The sequence below is a fragment of the Ips typographus genome, linkage group LG6 (genome assembly GCF_016097725.1).
Source record: "Ips typographus isolate SLU linkage group LG6, UJ_Ityp_2.0, whole genome shotgun sequence".
Lineage (NCBI taxonomy): Eukaryota > Metazoa > Arthropoda > Insecta > Coleoptera > Curculionidae > Ips > Ips typographus.
This window is the reverse complement of record NC_138427.1, coordinates 8,692,898-8,710,352: the sequence shown is the minus strand read 5'-3', so window position 1 is coordinate 8,710,352 and position 17,455 is coordinate 8,692,898. Positions and strand designations below refer to the sequence as shown.

The window sequence follows — 17,455 nt, the reverse complement described above, 5'->3', positions numbered from 1 at the left end:
TATAAAAACAAAAATTGCCTAGTGAATAGGCATCCTAATTCACAGATCTAATTTCAGAATATCCTAGCTGTTACACTCTGACTGGTGGTATTGGTCAGAAATACAATCAAACTTGGTTGTTTCATTTTGAGTTTGGTTTTTCTGCTTGACAGATCAAAGTTACTTACCAATTTGACTACTAAACCAACAACAAATAAGTTTTTACAGAAATATCCGAGTAACCGAACTAAACACAGGGCACTTATCGCAAACAGATTATCCAAGTAAATGAAAAATGATTAGGATTGTTCCAATCCCAAGTAATCTAGTCGACCAATTCAGAGAGATATTTAACAATATTTTTTTTAAGTTTTCTGTGTTTGTCTAGCGCATGTTTCTCTGTCCGTTAAACGGTTTTCCTATGGTCGGTTTTTCTCTTACCACACAGTTGGTTTAGTTAATTTATCAAAAAAAAAAGCAACAGTTTTGACTCAGATAACTAGTTCTATTAGAGAAATCCTTGCCAAGGCACCGGCTTAACTCCTCCCCAGGAGCTAAAGCGTAACCGATTTACTTGAACAGGTAATAAATCGGAAACCTCTAGTTGTTTTGGTAGTTAGTTGAGCCCTAAGTATAGTCCGTCTAGAAATTATACGGAATGTTAACGTTTCTCATTATTGTAATCTCTGTTTTGTGATCTTCTAAGATGTAATGTATGCAACTGTCAAATATTGTTGATTGTAAATAGGCTTCTGATGATGGTTCTATCAAAATTGTGGTGCAATATCTCAGCGTGCTGCTACATCTTTTTGTTCCGAGAGATTAAGTCGGTTAAAGAACTGTGTGGGCGACCAAAACCATCAGAAACAACCGTGAAAGACCTAAAGACATACACAAGGTCTTGAGAAAACTTGACAAAGCAAAGAAATGAGCTCTTAAAATAGGTCCTATAAATTTGAAAAAAAAACAAGCATTAAATTTTTAAAAGATTCCTTATATAGAGCAGTTAACTATGGACATTCAGACAACCGTGTAAATTTGATAGGGGTGACGTTATCCTAAATTTGTCTGGTTTTCTACATAAGACTGACAACAAAACTAACAGAATTAAAATAGTTATTGCGATTTTAAAATGTAACTAAAAATTATTATTTGTTACAAGAAACAGTGAGGATAATATTGCGAAATACTCAAAGGATGTTTTCAAAAAATTGAATTATTACTAATCCATTAAAACATGTACCGCTTTTTAGTTCTAATTAATATTATATTTTAATATACCGGAAGTCTGTACTACAATGTTAACACATTTTAATGAAAACAGTTAATTAAACGTTTTACGGACAAATTAAGGTGCATGCCACTTTTGCATGGTAACTTGCCCTGAACTCCTGTACAATTTAAACCAGTTGAACAATTAGCGGAGATATAGTTATACAATGTAGCAGCTAATACACGACCCAACTAACTACGGTATATCGCTAATGAACAGTTGGACGAAAAACATTCCGAACATCCGTTTCTGGAGAGTCAGAACATGTTAATATACCAACGTATTTACGACACTGCCATTAACGGAGGCGATTTGAAATTATCCGCCAACCTGCTAAACGCTGCATAATGATCGATTTGAAATAGTTAGCTAAACGTTTCATTTACGTCACTTAATTATAAACTATTAAAAGCCAGTTTCAGCGCAAAAAGGTCAAAGGAACAGAAGAACAACGAAACGCGGAGGAGGTCTAAACCTACGTTCCCGTGACGTCACTGTACTCGTCACCTGCAGGTTTATTTTAAGCCCTTGTGCCTGTGACGTAGGTATTATCGTCAGACCAACCAATAAACTCAATTCTTGCTTGTTTTTTTTTTGTCAATATCGGTTTTAATTAACTTACCTCTAGCAATTTTAATACTTAATTTAAAAAAAGAGATCACATCAAATTCTGATTTGCATTGTAGCCAAAGTTGGAAAAACTAAAAAAAATGCAAGAAGCATTTCTATTGAGTGATTTCACTCATTTTAAAATTGCCTTTCATACTCTTTGAACCACTCGGAATCTTTTGATATCTCCTCACTTACCTCTACAAACTGTCAAGAAAACTTCTAATATTGCCAGAAACTTACTTATCTATACAATTTGCTCTTCAAGTATAAACCAAATTTAAATCACGTTAAAGGGTTTTCTTATTGATGGGGTTCCTACAAATTATTATCACTCGTCGACCCGTTTTACTGCACATAAACCGTAATCAACCGATAATTATTTGAGCTTATCGCAGGAAACAGGTTTGATAACCTAATGAGCTTTGTTACGGTTTCAAATGTGTTCTCGGAATCCGAATAAAAAGCGAACATAAGCTACTTCACCTGGTGTTGATATAACCACTATGTGCAAGCTTAAATTATCACTAGAATAGTTGTTGGCCACGATCTGCCGGGCAAGGTTAAGGTTATTAATAATGTTCGATTGCGATAAGAGACAAAACAAATTTTGCTATGTGAAATACTGCCAGTGGCGCTCTCCTGATTATTTGAGGCAGCTTAAAGTGGTGCAATTGACCTTATAACCTCCCAAGAGCTCAGGAAGATAACAATCGAAAAAAAAAACCGAATCACATAAATTAGCATATTTTTATTGACGTGTCTTGCACGTGTAAACTTGTTGAATTATTTATCGTCTACCTCGTTATGGGGCTGTAACTTCCACTGTCAAAACGTTTTTCATTTATATTGGAGTTTGAGAGTGCGAGGTTGCCAGTTTGTAACACGTTAAACTCTGAATTTATCTAGTTCTAATAACTATTGAACAGTGATACCAAAGCAGACAGTTTTGTAACAAAATTAATTTCAATAACGCAATCGAAAAGGCATGACATAACTTCTGATCGTAAATTTTTATGGTTTTTGAACTTTTCACATGAAATCAGGAACAAAAGCAAGTATTAATCTATCAATTATTAACAAATATTCGATTAGAACACTGATGACGTGCATCTAATTTTATGATGGGAATTTATAGAATTTTATATCCCTTCGTTTGTTCCTTCTTACTGATTAGTAATATTTGTACCCATTATTAAGTTTGTTGTATTGCTTAACACTTTTAATGCTAAGTAGTCGTATTTTCACTTTTATTAATATTGTGCATATAAATATAATGTTACCTAAAACTAAAAAATTTGCACAGTTATACAACGATTATCGGGAAAAAGTGTTTTTTTTTAAATTCCCATTTCTCTGTATACTAGTAAAATAATCAATTTCCCGGACTATTAAATTGTAGGGCTTTCCGTTTTCAGAATTTTAACCACACGCTCACAATCAACTTGGTTATTCTATTATTATCCACTGGCAGAGTAATTTAAATATTTACATGGTTTAAAATATCAGTTTGGTGTATCATTATTGTGTGTTTTGTTTTTCAATTTGCTAACTTGTTATTTGAGGCTTGTACAAAAATGTGGTTCTAGAAAAACCTGCAATTTAAGTTAATCAATGACATAATTCTATCGAGGGTTTTAAAAATTTTAGTTCAATTTACAACATTTTAGCTTCAATCTCAACCATTTTACTGGATAAAGCTTCAGGTACTCGTAATATTACTAATCATTTGCATCGGGCGTTGAAGGACGACCGTGTAATGAAATCATTGAGTTAATAAAGTAAAAGTCCCAATCTGCAGTATTTATGCTAAACGAAACTAATTTTCACGATTACTTCTCGGCCTTCCCAGGTTTGTGCTGTTAACCGTGTGATATTCTTGTTAAAATTCGCTTTCAATCACTCCTACTGAAAAAAATAATTTACTGCTTCCGAAACCACTTCGATTATTTGAAAAAAGCCATAGAATCGTAATAAGTGCGACAACTTGAAACAATACCGCATAAACAAATTGGCAAGGTCATGGTTGTATTTATTAATATACCTTTTAATTTGAAAAATATCAGAATTTAAGCTGGCAACCACGCAACACCATAAGTAAATAAGATCTCAAAACTTTTAATTTCTGTATTATTTGAACGTAAAAGCAGTTTAATGGTTGAAGAGAACAAGTTTATTGCTTTAACGAGTCATTGGACAGTCGTTATTGTCGTTATTTCATAAAACGTGTTTAGGAACGTTTTAAATTAAATGTCGTAAATATCTGATGAGGTTGTAGTTAGCGAAGGTTTCAGAAATGAACACGAATATAAATTTCAGGTACAACGGAGCGTAGAATCTCGAAAGCAGTTAACAGTCGATTAGGCTACTAACCCTACGTTCTTTGTTTGGAAGTTTTAAAACTGTTAACTTCCTATTAAAAAAATATTATAATTGTAGTTTTATGGCATTGTAAATGATCATTTACAATGCGTATTTTAACCAGATTCATTCGAGTGCCCCTTGTCCTTTTTCCTTACAAGAAATCCGGATAATCTGTTTAAAGCTCTCTAATCGTTAACTTGTGTCATTGCTGTCAACCGCATTATGATTTGTACATCCGGAAATCAACTTTGTTTACATAGACCTGGTGGCAATTTAGACCTTGGAACTAAATTTGGCAACTCCATGAAGCTATAGTAGTACAATGTTGGCAAACATACTAATTCACGCGTGTGATAGTTTAGAGACAGTTTAGGGTAGGCCAAGGCAAGAAATAGAACTTTTTTTAAACGTTTGTAAAGACCACATTGCTGATTGATTATTTAACACCGTTAAATAAGTTTTGTAAGATTAAGCAAGGGACACGCTTAGCAATCGTTTCTGTATCAGTTGTTTTAGTCAAACAACTTTTACGACTAATTAAATTTTTACCTTGAACGGGAAAATATTTTGCAAGGTGAGCTGAGTGAAGTCATTCTCCGAAAAACCGAATGTGTGTTTCTTGCGAGCTAAATAGTGCGTTTGTATGCAAAGCACTTGACCGAACTGATATTAGCCGAAGAAAGCGCAAGGTAATTAACCCAATTCAGGTAAGAAAACACTCGGAGAATTTCCCAGTCGGACTAAAATAAAATTATAACACGAACAATAACAAGTTTTAATGACGTTCCTATCTCGCTCTTTCGCGAATCCATAAGCGTTTCCCATTTAGACAGACTGTATAATAATTGACAGTGCGCTCGCGTATAGTCAGTTCCGCGCAATATGATCTTGGCCTAACCTTGTAACGGATTTAAATTTATATTGGCGAATTGCGACTACGGAATCCCCGAATCATATATCTTGTTCCCTGAACTTGGCATACTAACGAGTTTTTCCCGAAACAATCTAATGTTCGATTCCAGGGAAGCTTATCCGAACGTTATAGCAGGAATATGGGGCGAACCAACTAATGTCCTCAACGCCTCTGGAAAGTTAGGACAAAAAACAATCCTGTGGGTTTTTATAATTCAGTGCCGACAAAAATTAATTTAAAAAACAACAACAGATAACAGTCAGGCGATAATACACAAATAACGAGTTAATGAATTCAATAATAATCGAAATTTAATATATTTCATATAAAGCCTGTGTGCTTTTGCCTGCCAATGACACGTGTTGTTTTAATAATATTTTGTAATGTTGCCTTGTGAAAACAACAAGCTTTTTAAATAAAATTAGCCACTTACCTAGGTTTGTTCGATATATCAGCGGGATTGTTGCTCAACGAAATTCCGCGTTTAGTCTGAAACAAACAAAGGAAATGCCTTTTTAGTAAATATGTGTGCAACCATAACAGTTTGGTACATCCAGTTAATCGGCCGTAATTGAAATCACACGTGCCGAAAATTGAGAAATACCTTTGCAGCAAGAAAATTATTGAAACAGCAAAGCAAATCTTGTACTTTAAACAAACCTATACCGGCAACAGTTACTGAATGATTATAAACACGTATCAAACGCATTATTCAGATTTTAATATTGAACTAGCCCAGTACATTATAAATATGTAAATACCGTAGTCTAGGATCACTTGTTTGCGCTAGTAAACCTGTTTACAAGATTTTAACAAAAATATGATCACAATTTAGTTGGTGTTAAGTAGTATGGATAATTTTAACCGGGACTTTTGAATAATAATATAAAGGCGCAAAAAACCTTACCACATTCATAGAAACTCGAAAAGGCGTAACCAAATTCAAAACTGATCATGTAAATTCAATCAAACAAAAACAAATGGCGAGGTTTGAATGGCCAGGCGTTTCTGGCAGTTTTTCAACCCAATATTTTAGTTTGCATGCTGAATTACTTATGTTATGTACATGGTGCTGCATTTTCGATGGTTTTACGGGCTACAGAGAAAACGGTAATAGATAGAAGGCGAAAAGTGGGCGGCGCAAACTTCTTTTGTTTCAAAAAAGGGGGGGGTTTTTGAAAATTGGTCATTTTCGAACCTCCTCTGTATTTCATTTGCTATTAAAGTTATCAAAAAAGGAAAAACGGTTTCCGGTAGAAGTTTTGACGTAGTTTTTTTCTATTACGTTTAGTTTCTGACATATGACAGTAAGTTATATTTTTTTAAATGGAACACCCTATATATTTTTAGTTCATTTAATTCTGTTGATTTTTACTTTTTCAGCGGTGTATTAAAACATATAAGTTTGTAAACGTTAATCTTGGTAATTAGAAAAAAGACGTTTTCTTAACAAAAAAGTGCTTTTTTATATGTATAAAAATACCCACAGTTGAAACAAAATTTGGCTATGTTCATATTAACATGTTACATGTCGTTTATAAACAGTTTTTTCAACTTCTACCTTAAAAATAGTAGAAAATAGAAATGGCCCCTTTTCTTATTAAAGTGACGGTAGAACTGTTTGTAACTTAGATTTTTAATAAGATTTATTAAAAATATTTAATTTCTGATGTGTTAGTTTATATGATTTCCGATTTTGTTTGGTATTTTAGATATTGGCCTTTTTTTAGCTTAGCAAAGGCTTTTTTTTAAATAACGATTAACCTCTACAAACTTATATGTTGTAATACACCGTTGAAAAGGTAAAAATCAACAGAATTAAATGACGTAAAAATATATAGGATGTTACATTTAGAAAAATGTAACTTACTGTCATATGTCAGAAACTAAACGGAATAGAAAAAAACTGGCTACGCCATTGGATTCTACATGAAAACTTCTACCGGGAACCGTTCTTACTTTTTTGATAACTTTAACAGCAACTGAAATACACAAGAGGTTCAAAAATTACCAATTTTCGAAAACCCCCCGTATCTTTGAAACAAAAGAAGTTTGCGCCGCCCACTTTTCGCCATTCATCTCAGCTCAGAAAAAGAGATCAGAACACGTATGCTACTTTTTTTTCTATCTATTACCGTTTTCTCTGTACCCCGTAAAACCATCGAAAATGCAGCACCCTGTACAATATTTTAAACTTTCTTGTCGTTAAAGGCATTTGAAACATTTGGCTTCATCATGCCACTAGAAGCTCCAAAAAATAAATTAATTTCTCAGAAGAATATTGACAATATTTTTACTGCATCAAAGAATGAACCGTCAAACTATATTTCTTTCAAGGTGAAGTACTTTTCTACTAAACTTTTTTATGATTTAGTAAAATCTCTGATGATTTATATACCTATAGAATTAACCCCCTTTCTTGGTTTAGTGACCATAGATTTACTCTGCTAGGGCAATAAAATGTGATAAAGGTTTTTGGGATTTCATTTTAAAACAAACAAAGTAATGTGGTAAAAAAAGCCAGTTAAAGCTAATTAAAGTTAAAAATACCAATCAGATGATACTTCTACTCTATCTCACCCTATCTAATGTAGATATTCCAAACCTCCCAGTTTATAGGAATAATCCACATCCACATAAGCACTCAATTTTCATTTTCAGTTTGTTTTGACTACTTAGTGCGTACCGTACTAACCTTCATAAACTCGAAAGTCTACACGTAAGCGATTTGATTTATTATGTAAAATTCCAGTCTCAAACATCCGTATTTTAACACTTTTCAATATAAAAGAAAAAATACATTTTATCGCAAAACTGCATTGCGGATTTATATAACTAATGAACATGCAAGGTTATTGCTTGTAAAAAGACATTGAAAATTAATGCTTTTATTAACAAAGATGACTAAATGTCATATGTAACATGTTATCGTTAGCTAGTTTGATGGTCTTGGTTAACATTACTACACTGACAAGTAACCCTTAATAAAAAGCGGTTTGAGCAAAATTCGTTTTTGAGAACAAAAGTCACGCACTGTTTAGCGTTAATGCTTAAAGGTCTAACGATGATCAGGTTTTATTTCATTGTGTTAAACTGCACGATCAGTTAAAATTATGATCTCAGGAAAGTTGAGACGGTGTGCGGTCTTTGTAAGTCTACGAGCTTGTTCTAAATGTTTTTCAAAGAGGCAATTTGCCGATCCGACCTAGACAAATTCAGATCGAAGCTTCTCGACTTCGTATATTCTGTTCAAAGAGATTGTCGGTTTACGTAAGCGAATTGTCTGGCACAGTATGTAATTTGAACGAAACGAAACCGGTGTGCCACCACCGGCGACCTTGTAAATTCTCAAACCGTTAGAAAAGGCCATAATACCTACACAGCTGTAATTCACATTGTAAATTCATGCCGTGAAATAAGCTAACAGTAAATTGCTTTACTTTATAAGTCGCTTTCCTGCTGAAATCTATTTTACGAAGCTTTTTGAGCGGCACACTTTTGATAGATGGCCCGTCGAGATTAATGCGTTAACTCTTGGAAAATTCGACTGGCAAACGCCAACTTTCCCAGACAAAAATCACCGTTACACTGTGTTGTTGTTGCTTGTTTGCCGCTATTAATAATCAACTATTATCCACTTTGGCGTGTCAGTTTTGACGCTGGAATTTAATCATCCCCGAACCAGATTTACCACTGCAGCACCAGACTCAAAGAATAGATAGGCAAACATTGTTAGTAACTTAGCCTAGTTGCAATATGTTCTGCAGCCATCCTGGTATAAATTCACGAACACTTCAAACGTTCTACTTTCTCTTTCTGACTTTCACCCTTGACGAGACCAATTACAACATAATTAGGAGCATTACGAACTAAACTAAATGCTAATAACGTAATTGTAATTGACTTTTTTTCAGCTCAATATTAAAAGTCCCTCGCGTTAAATAGAGCGGGGAATTAAATTTTGCTTTTTTTAATTTCCGGTTTAAGACTTTATTTATCGTTTAATTTACTCTGTATGTTTTTCCTGTTGTAGCCTACAATCTGGACTCAACTACACATGTTTCGTCGTGTTTATGAGAGCGTAGGGTTCTAACCTGCAGAACCCAAAAGAATACCACAAAGCAGAGGAGAACCCGATTATCTAAATGACAGTTCGGACTTGATGCGATGCCGTAAATTATAAATGCTAATAATAAAAAGAACCGCCGCTTATTTATTGCTGGGCATTCGCCAGAAATTAACGTTTTGCTTAGCAGACCGTTTTATGTTTTGCTATAAAAGTCGCAATTTGCGAGTTTTAACATTTTCGAAATAAGGATTTTAACGGTGAAAGGCGAACTGGCACGAGCTCATTGGTGACTCACTTTGTAATGTAAACGGTCACCAAAAAGGTACAAAGTAAAAAAAAACAAATTTAATTCTAATGTAATGCACATTGAAATGCGGAATCGAAAATTTCCGTAATATTCACAGTTATTCGTTAAAAAAACGGTAACTGATTTGCTGGAAAATCAAATTTATTTAGCACCCAATTATATTTGCAAATCTTTGGTAAATATGTAAATACTACCAGCGATTTGGCAAACATTGAAATCAATATACAATAATTTACTTCTTTGTAACATGGCCCACCTGACATAAAAATGGCTGGTCCTGTTTATAACATTAATATTTACATATTTCGGTGTATTTAGAAACAAACGCGTATCGATTTGATTGGCAATATAACGTGATAATTGTTTTGCAAATTCCGGGCTTTTGTGTCTGAAAATGTTTATCTAATCTGCGATTTGCGATACACGTTAAACTTATAGCATTGTTTTGGGAATACAGTTAGTAATATGCTTTTTACAAAAAGTTGTTGTTACTGTTTTTATTTTTTTTAGATAAGATTTGTAAACATTTTCTTTGTATGTAAAAGAATAATATGAAGCAGCTTTATGCAGTGAAATTGCTCTAAAAGCCACACTTACGTTTCTGTTAAAATTGCAATTCTATCTACTCTATAGCTTCAGATTTACGTATTATACTTCAACATAAGTTTAATCGTTCTCTTAAGTCTTCGCAATTCGTCAATCTGAAATGAGAAAACGATAATAAACCTTCTTTCACAATGGGGTAGTGATTCAGTATTAATAGATTGAAATTACTAAAATAGAATAAAAGAATAGCTAAAAATGTGATGAGAAAATTGTATACCTGAAACATTTCAGAAAGGTTTCTTTCTTTCAAAAGAAACTGGCTGAAAAATACGACCTAGACCATTCCATTCCAATCATTCCAAGTATTAGAATTTCATAAGTATTATAAGCAAATTGTGAAAATTTTTTAACAACACTGGATGCCATGGGAAATCAAACAGAAGACGCTATAGAAAGATCATCAAAATTATCAAACCAGCCAGCAAATAAAAACACTCAAAACTAATTATTTTTGTGTTGAATTATCCACGTGATCTAATTAAGAGACTTTTTCAATTGCCAACACCCTAATTTAGATAATTTCTGAACCTTACCATCAAAATCTAATTTAAAAATTAAGATCATAAATAAAATATTTGGCTGTTTTATTATAATATTAGTTAATCATCATTCATCAACGTTAAACTTTAAACAATATTTTGACTGACGCTTTAAAGTTGCTGAAATACTTTTGAAATTCATAGTAGTGCGTAATTTCGTCAAAATTAAAATTTTGCATTGAGAATACAGGTTATGTGACAATAGATTTATTTTAACACGAAAATTATATTGCTTCTTGACGTGGATTTAGTTTGACTTTAACGCTGAATCTACACATGCAGCAATTGCGTAAATCTCAGCACAGTGGGTTGTGATTGATCAAGAAAAGCAGCTTTCAGCTTGCTGCTTACTACGAACAGTTTTGTGATTTGGATTTGTCCATATCATTAACAAGCAAAAGATAATTTTGAAATTTTTACACTTGCAAACATGGTACTCTCTTTTTCACCACATACCATAAATATTGAATTAAATCTCTTATTATAGTTTTTTTCTAACATTTTTTGCACTAAAAAAGTATTCGTTACTGCATCGGGCTTTATTTGATTCCCACTAGCAATTATTCAAGCTTTATTCGATATTTTATCTGTTTCCTAGTTTGATTTCCCTAAGCTACCCATTAAGAACTATCTTCGAATTTGAAAAGCAAAAAGCGTAACTAATGGCAGTCTGCCAGATTGACTTCTAACAAATTTATGATAATTAGTCAGGTCCTTCTATAACTCAATAAAAAAATATGATTTTAGTTAAGTGGATTCAATGAATGTGTAGACTTAAACACAGCATACACACAACATACAATAGACTTAATTTAGGGTTGACATTTAAATAGAAGTGCCCTTTCCATGTCCCGTGCGCACAGGATTACATAAAGGGTTTATTAAAATATGTGCAGTAAACAACTTGAAAATCCAAGTCCACGTCTCCATCGCAAAACACAGTTTTCCAGAAGCTTTCCCTGTTATATAAGCTAACGCTACGGTTTCAATCGATTCACCCTCTCCTTTTTATAACTACATTTCGACGATGATTTTCTTTTATGTAACCGCCGCCTGATAACGCGACGTTTTCATCGTTTTTCCGTCAAAGGTCAACGTCGTACACTTGCACGTTTCCAAGTCCCAAACATCGTGGATTCTAATCGTTTTGTCCCATTAGAAGGACCGTCGAATAATCAGGACGTAAAGAAACAAACACCGGAAACGTAACCGCATAAACCGAGCAGACCAAACGGCCCGAATAAATAGTTGAGACGCGTCCCTATCCGGACAACGCCATTTTGTACCAGAGTCACGCATTAAATTAACAAAAATAAAAAAATATAAATCAAGAGGGTAATAGCTTTTTCTACCCTTATAGAAGGGCGTTATATGGCGAGGGGAGAAAGAGAGCATAAACTCGGTTAAGGGTCTTTCCGGATCAGCCCTAGAGATGTGTCTAGCTGATTTGAATTTCACTCGATACCGTTGTTCGCTAATCCTACGGGCCGTACTTTATAGCGATGTTGCTTTCCGCTGTGAAGCTTATAAGTTTATTTGCGGATGATTTTGACCCTATAAGTTTACTGCTTTGGCCGTAGAGCATCCAAAAGGGATCGATGATCAGCCAGCCCTAGTGCAAGCCAAAAACCGAGGCAAGAGAGGTAAACGATTTTCATTTTACAGATGATTTTATCTGCTGTTATACGTCGGTTATAAAAACATATACCCACACTTAATGCAGCAGTTCTTTGTCAAGAATATCTTTTGCTTCTTTTGTGCGATGGATTGCGTTTTGCAGTCTACAGGTAGTTAGGCTAGTTTAAACCTGATGTAGTTAATGCCACGTTAAGGTACGTTTACCTCGATTTCATGGCATGTAAAAATAGTTTTCTCCAATATCGATCCAGTCACTAATAAAGCTTTCCTTTCTATTGAGGATGATGGCAGCTCGAAATATCGATTATATAGTTAATTAAATATCTTAATTGCTTTTGTTGCGACAAGCAACTGTACAGAGAAAACACCTCTTCCTATAGCTGTTAAATGATACTCACCTAGTTTGGATTTTTCGTGTTTAGAATGAGTTTTGTGGTAATTGGATTAACTAATGATTTTCTCTTTTAAGGGTGATCGTGTAAATGTAGTGATTAACAGTTAGAAGCTGGTTGGTGGTCGAAGGGGTGGATTTCAACAAGGGAAGCGTCACACACACACACACATATGTCCACCACCCACTCCAATTTCAGGCAACTCATGCTAAAAGTTTACCTTGTAATGGAATCCTTACTACCCTCTCGTGGATTGCTGCCAGCACGGAAAAAGGGAACGAATCATTGGATGCTGAAAATAAACAGAACAAACATTGAATTCTAGCGGAAAACTTGACGTGGAAATTATAGTAATTAAAACTTAATAAGGTGGCATCAACTGTAAATTTGTAATGCTTTGCACTTTGTAATTCGTGCTTAATGTAAGTGTTGGTATCATAGGTCAGGTACATTCAATAATAGCAGTGTTGCCATATTTTTTGTTCATACACTTTTTTTATAAAATAGAATTTCAATTATTTTGTTTAGAACAGCATTCTTATTTTATTTAATTACGTCATGGAAATAACATAATCTGTATTTAATCTGGCAATAAATTAACGGTTACTTAACGAAGAAGTGTATGAATAATCAATATATTAACTTATTTAAGATTATTAATCGCCCATTAGTGTACTAATAATGTATTGCCATATTTCTGTACTGTAGTATAGAAAAAATAGAAATAAATTTAATAGGAAATACTTTCAGACTTAGTTATTCTACATTCACTGTTGTATTTGAAACAATTTAAAGGTTATTAAAATAAGAAAATAATTTGGTACAAGGCGATAATGCCGTAGTGTAGGGTATGTTAATATCTGTAGAAAAAATTATCTTACTAGATGGAGCAACGTAGAACTTCAGAGATTATTGCAGTCTTGAGTTCTAAATCTTCATTGTTGATCGTAAAAAAGCATCTCCATTATCTTCAAGCTCAAAAAATATTACCTCCAATACTCACTTTATTTTCCTTTCAATTATAAATTTCTCTTCTATTTTAGCACCTATTCAAGTGAAAAAAAATCCATGCTCTAAAATATTAAGTTTTTGTTGAGAAAGACAGTTAAAACCAGATTTGGAAAGTCGTTCTTGCCGAGCAAAAATTTTTACAACCTGACAATCAATCATTAATAATAATTAGGTTAGGTTAGCTACTATGTTGTTATAAGTTTCATCAGATCATTTTTACTGACTACTAGAATTACAAAAACGAGGTCTTATAGAAGAATCTTGATAATCTTGGATTGTACTTCATTTTTAGTTCTCTAGCTATTAAAACACAAAAGATAAAATAGTATTAGTGAATTCTAAATCAGACTGGTTTGTAATATAAAGGGGTGAAAGTAACCTACATTTCTGCTTTACACATTATAGCCACCCCATTAATTTTTAAATTATTCAATAGCCTTATTAATTTCCTATTCAGGAAGTTGTTTACAAAATGGTTTTTGCTGTGCTGTCAGGTACAGGAGCAAAAAAGGTATTTGCAATTATTTAGGATATTTTTTTTATTTTTAGCTGTTCATAATCCAGCACTAATAAGACAAGCTTATTGACTGTTAATCGTATAACACAACATATACTGTAAAAAGTTTGCTGACCCTGTACTTTGTTGGGATTTTTAATCTAACACCAAAAAATGTTATAACTAAAGAAGCAAACTTATTATGCAGGTGAGTTGCTACTATCTTCGTTAAACTTATGATTCTAAATAATTTTAATGAGCAAACACTACTTCGTGTTTGCTAAATCGTAAAATTCCAGTACTGCCTAGAAGTAACGGTACTCTAAAAGCAGCCATTATACAAGTAATCTGGTGTGACGGGTGCTAAAGTGGCCTTATGATAACTCTTAACGTTTAGAAAAGCATCCGCAAAAAAAACTGAAAGCGTTTCGTTCAGGTTTATCAATCAATTTTCATTGTCAGCGCTCTATTGTTCCCAGCGCTCGAGTGCTTCAATTTTCCGGAGAAAAATCTTTCCGGGGATATTTAAACACTATGATCAATTAAGCATTTACTATTATCCGCTCAGTGATGGACTTATTTTTCACAGTATGAAACATATTTGGCTTCAAACATTATGACTCGCTTTGCTACATCCCCTTAACAATATGTCCCCTTTTTTGACGGTTCAGAAACCATTAATACCTTCCCCCTCTTTATGTAATCTGAATCACCCCAAATTCGCTTGTCAATCACTTTTAGTTTTTTTAAGTTGTGTTGTGTTGTGCAATAATTGCACTTGCATACTTGCAAATGGCCTAAGGCGGTGTTCACAGAGACCAGTAGCTGGGGCGGATGGGGCACCTGACCCTCGCGCCCGTGTGAACGCACCTTTAGGTCCGCATAACGCAAAGTTTCAGATAATAAATACGAACTTCCAACGCAAAGTACACAAAAGCAATAAACCTGGCGGACGAAATCAACGCGTATAATCTACAAGCGTGGAGCCTGTAAAAGCGCGTTATTTATTGGCAATTTATGTTGCTCGTGCAATTATACTTTACTTTTAAAAAGGCATTTAAGTGTTACAGTATATTGTGAGTTTTAATTAAATAAAATAAGATGTTAATTAGGTTTGCTGTTTCTGCCGGGGAACAGTTATATCTCGACCGCGTCCGCATCCTTTATCACTCTATTTTAATGAGCTTCGCTTATAATAATAATTGTTTTATTAGCGTTATCTATGCGAAAAGTGGAGTGTGTTTGCGGTAGCGAGAGGAAATAACTTGTATTTCCTGATTTTAAGGTGCCTGGTAATTTGATAATGCGACCAGCTGCTCCACACTTTGTCTTGGATTAGATACACGCCGCAATCCTTTTGTAAAGAACCGTTTTCAGGTCACTTACTCTCATTAAAACCTTACGAAAACAAATACCAAAGCAAACACAGCATGTTCTGACTACATCTTTAGAACCCACCTAGATTTTTTTTATCTTATCTCGTAGCTTTACCGAAGGAATTGATGTGAACCACTGGATGATCAGCTGTTCCAAATGCCTTAATTTGCTTCAATAAATGTTGATATTCAACTAAGCTATTATAATGATACTGTGTACCCAACCGTGTGTCTTAAATACTGGAAAAATTTATATCTTCTTACATTGGGCAGTATGATTTTGATCAAGAGTATCACGGTACAGACGGTGGTTACCTTATAAATACCAGCCGACAGCTGTTAATAAAAAGACTGGTCTGCAAAACGTCCAAGGATACAGAAAAACGTTATACAGCTGGAGTTGTAAGCAATGAATTAACCAATTAAGTGATGTGTATCCAAGTATTTTACTTAGTTGGCGAAGAAATAGAGATAGAAGATTGCTCGATCAACTTTTAAAGATATGAGATCTTTTCTTTGCAATGACAACCTGAATCTGAAGTTAAGACAATGCTTGGTTGACTGCTATGTATTGCTGTACGGAGTAGAGACGTGGACTCTGAAAGTCAGGACGATGAACCAACTGGAGGCTTGACACCGAAAGACATCATATCTTGGACATATTTTGAGAGGTGATAAATATCGTCTATTACATCTCATACTAAAGGAAAGCAAGTCGTGGCTCAGAAATATTCGGGATTGGACCGGCATAAGAGGGGCTGGTGAACTTTTTCGCTTGGCGGAGGACCGTACAGCTTTTGCCATGGTGATCGCCAACGTCAGGGAGACCGGACAAGGCACATGAAAGAAGAAGAAAAGGGGAAGAAAATGCTCTTTTTGTCAAGGTAAACTTGAATTTAGTGAGATCAATTATCATCATTGTTTTGCAATTTCCGGCAGTAGATAATCTTTCAAACCTTGCTTGCATTCAGTTAATTTATGGTAATTTTGCCTGTTATCATCAGGTCTATTCACTAATAGCGACTTTAAAATGTTCCGGTTATATTTGCACAGTGAAGTTAAGTTTCTCTATCCTTAAAAAGACTAAATAATCCAATGAAAATAGCTAAAAATAATATCATAGCCAATATTTGTTCTTTGATTTGCCGTTTATTAAAGTGATCATAAAAAATTTGTTAGATTTTTCTAGAATCTCTTATTTGGTAAGCAAGCTGTGACAAAAAATGTTGCTCTGTAGATTTAAATTGAGTGATCTTCTGGTCACCTTCTAAATTTAGCTACTTATCTGAACAAATCCTCTCTACCTTCCTTAATAATCATAAAAATGCTAGACAGGCCTTATTCTGCTTCTGTCCTTAACACTCACAGTTAGCACCAACCTGCCTTTGTCATAAAATAATTTAGAGTTTTTTTAAAGCAAAGCTGGGACTCGAGCAGATTGTAAATTAACTATTATTACGGTTTGAGTGTAAAAATGGTCATTCTTCACTAAAGACCTGCATAAATAACCTGTCACACCATAGTTTCCTGACTTTTACAAGAATCACTAAACTCAACTTCTTTGACTAATATATTATCTTAAATTATATATTTATTAATTATTAGTTATTGATTAAACAGACATAGGTACGAAGCTAGCCAAACTTCGAAAAGATGCTATAGTTAGGCCGCAATGCACAATATGATATTACACCTAGTGTTACAACACTATGTTACAATATGAGTGATAACAGGACAAGTGTTCCTCTTTTCCTCTTTTCTGTCGACGTCCATTTGAGGATCTGCTTAGGTATTCTAGTATCTTCCATCCTCTCCACATTAGTTGTCTACGTTGGATCTCTTCTACTATAGTTGTCTCTACCTTCATAATTTCCCTAATTTTG

General features: G+C 34.0%; 1 protein-coding gene across 3 annotated transcripts in view; it reads right to left on the bottom strand.

Annotated features, from left to right (window-relative positions):
- Positions 1-17,455, bottom strand: part of LOC145731309 (uncharacterized) — a 74,473-nt gene that overhangs the window by 13,666 nt on the left and 43,352 nt on the right. Inside the window, exons 2-3 of one of the 3 annotated variants that reach the window (XM_081983026.1) lie at positions 12,910-12,981; positions 5,572-5,627 (exon numbers count right to left, since the gene is read on the bottom strand). The gene's annotated coding sequence lies outside the window, so the exon portion shown is untranslated. Of the gene's footprint in view, positions 1-2,104; positions 2,283-5,571; positions 5,628-12,909; positions 12,982-17,455 lie in introns of those variants that run through there. The other 2 variants (XM_081983028.1, XM_081983031.1) reach the window with 2 other exon arrangements.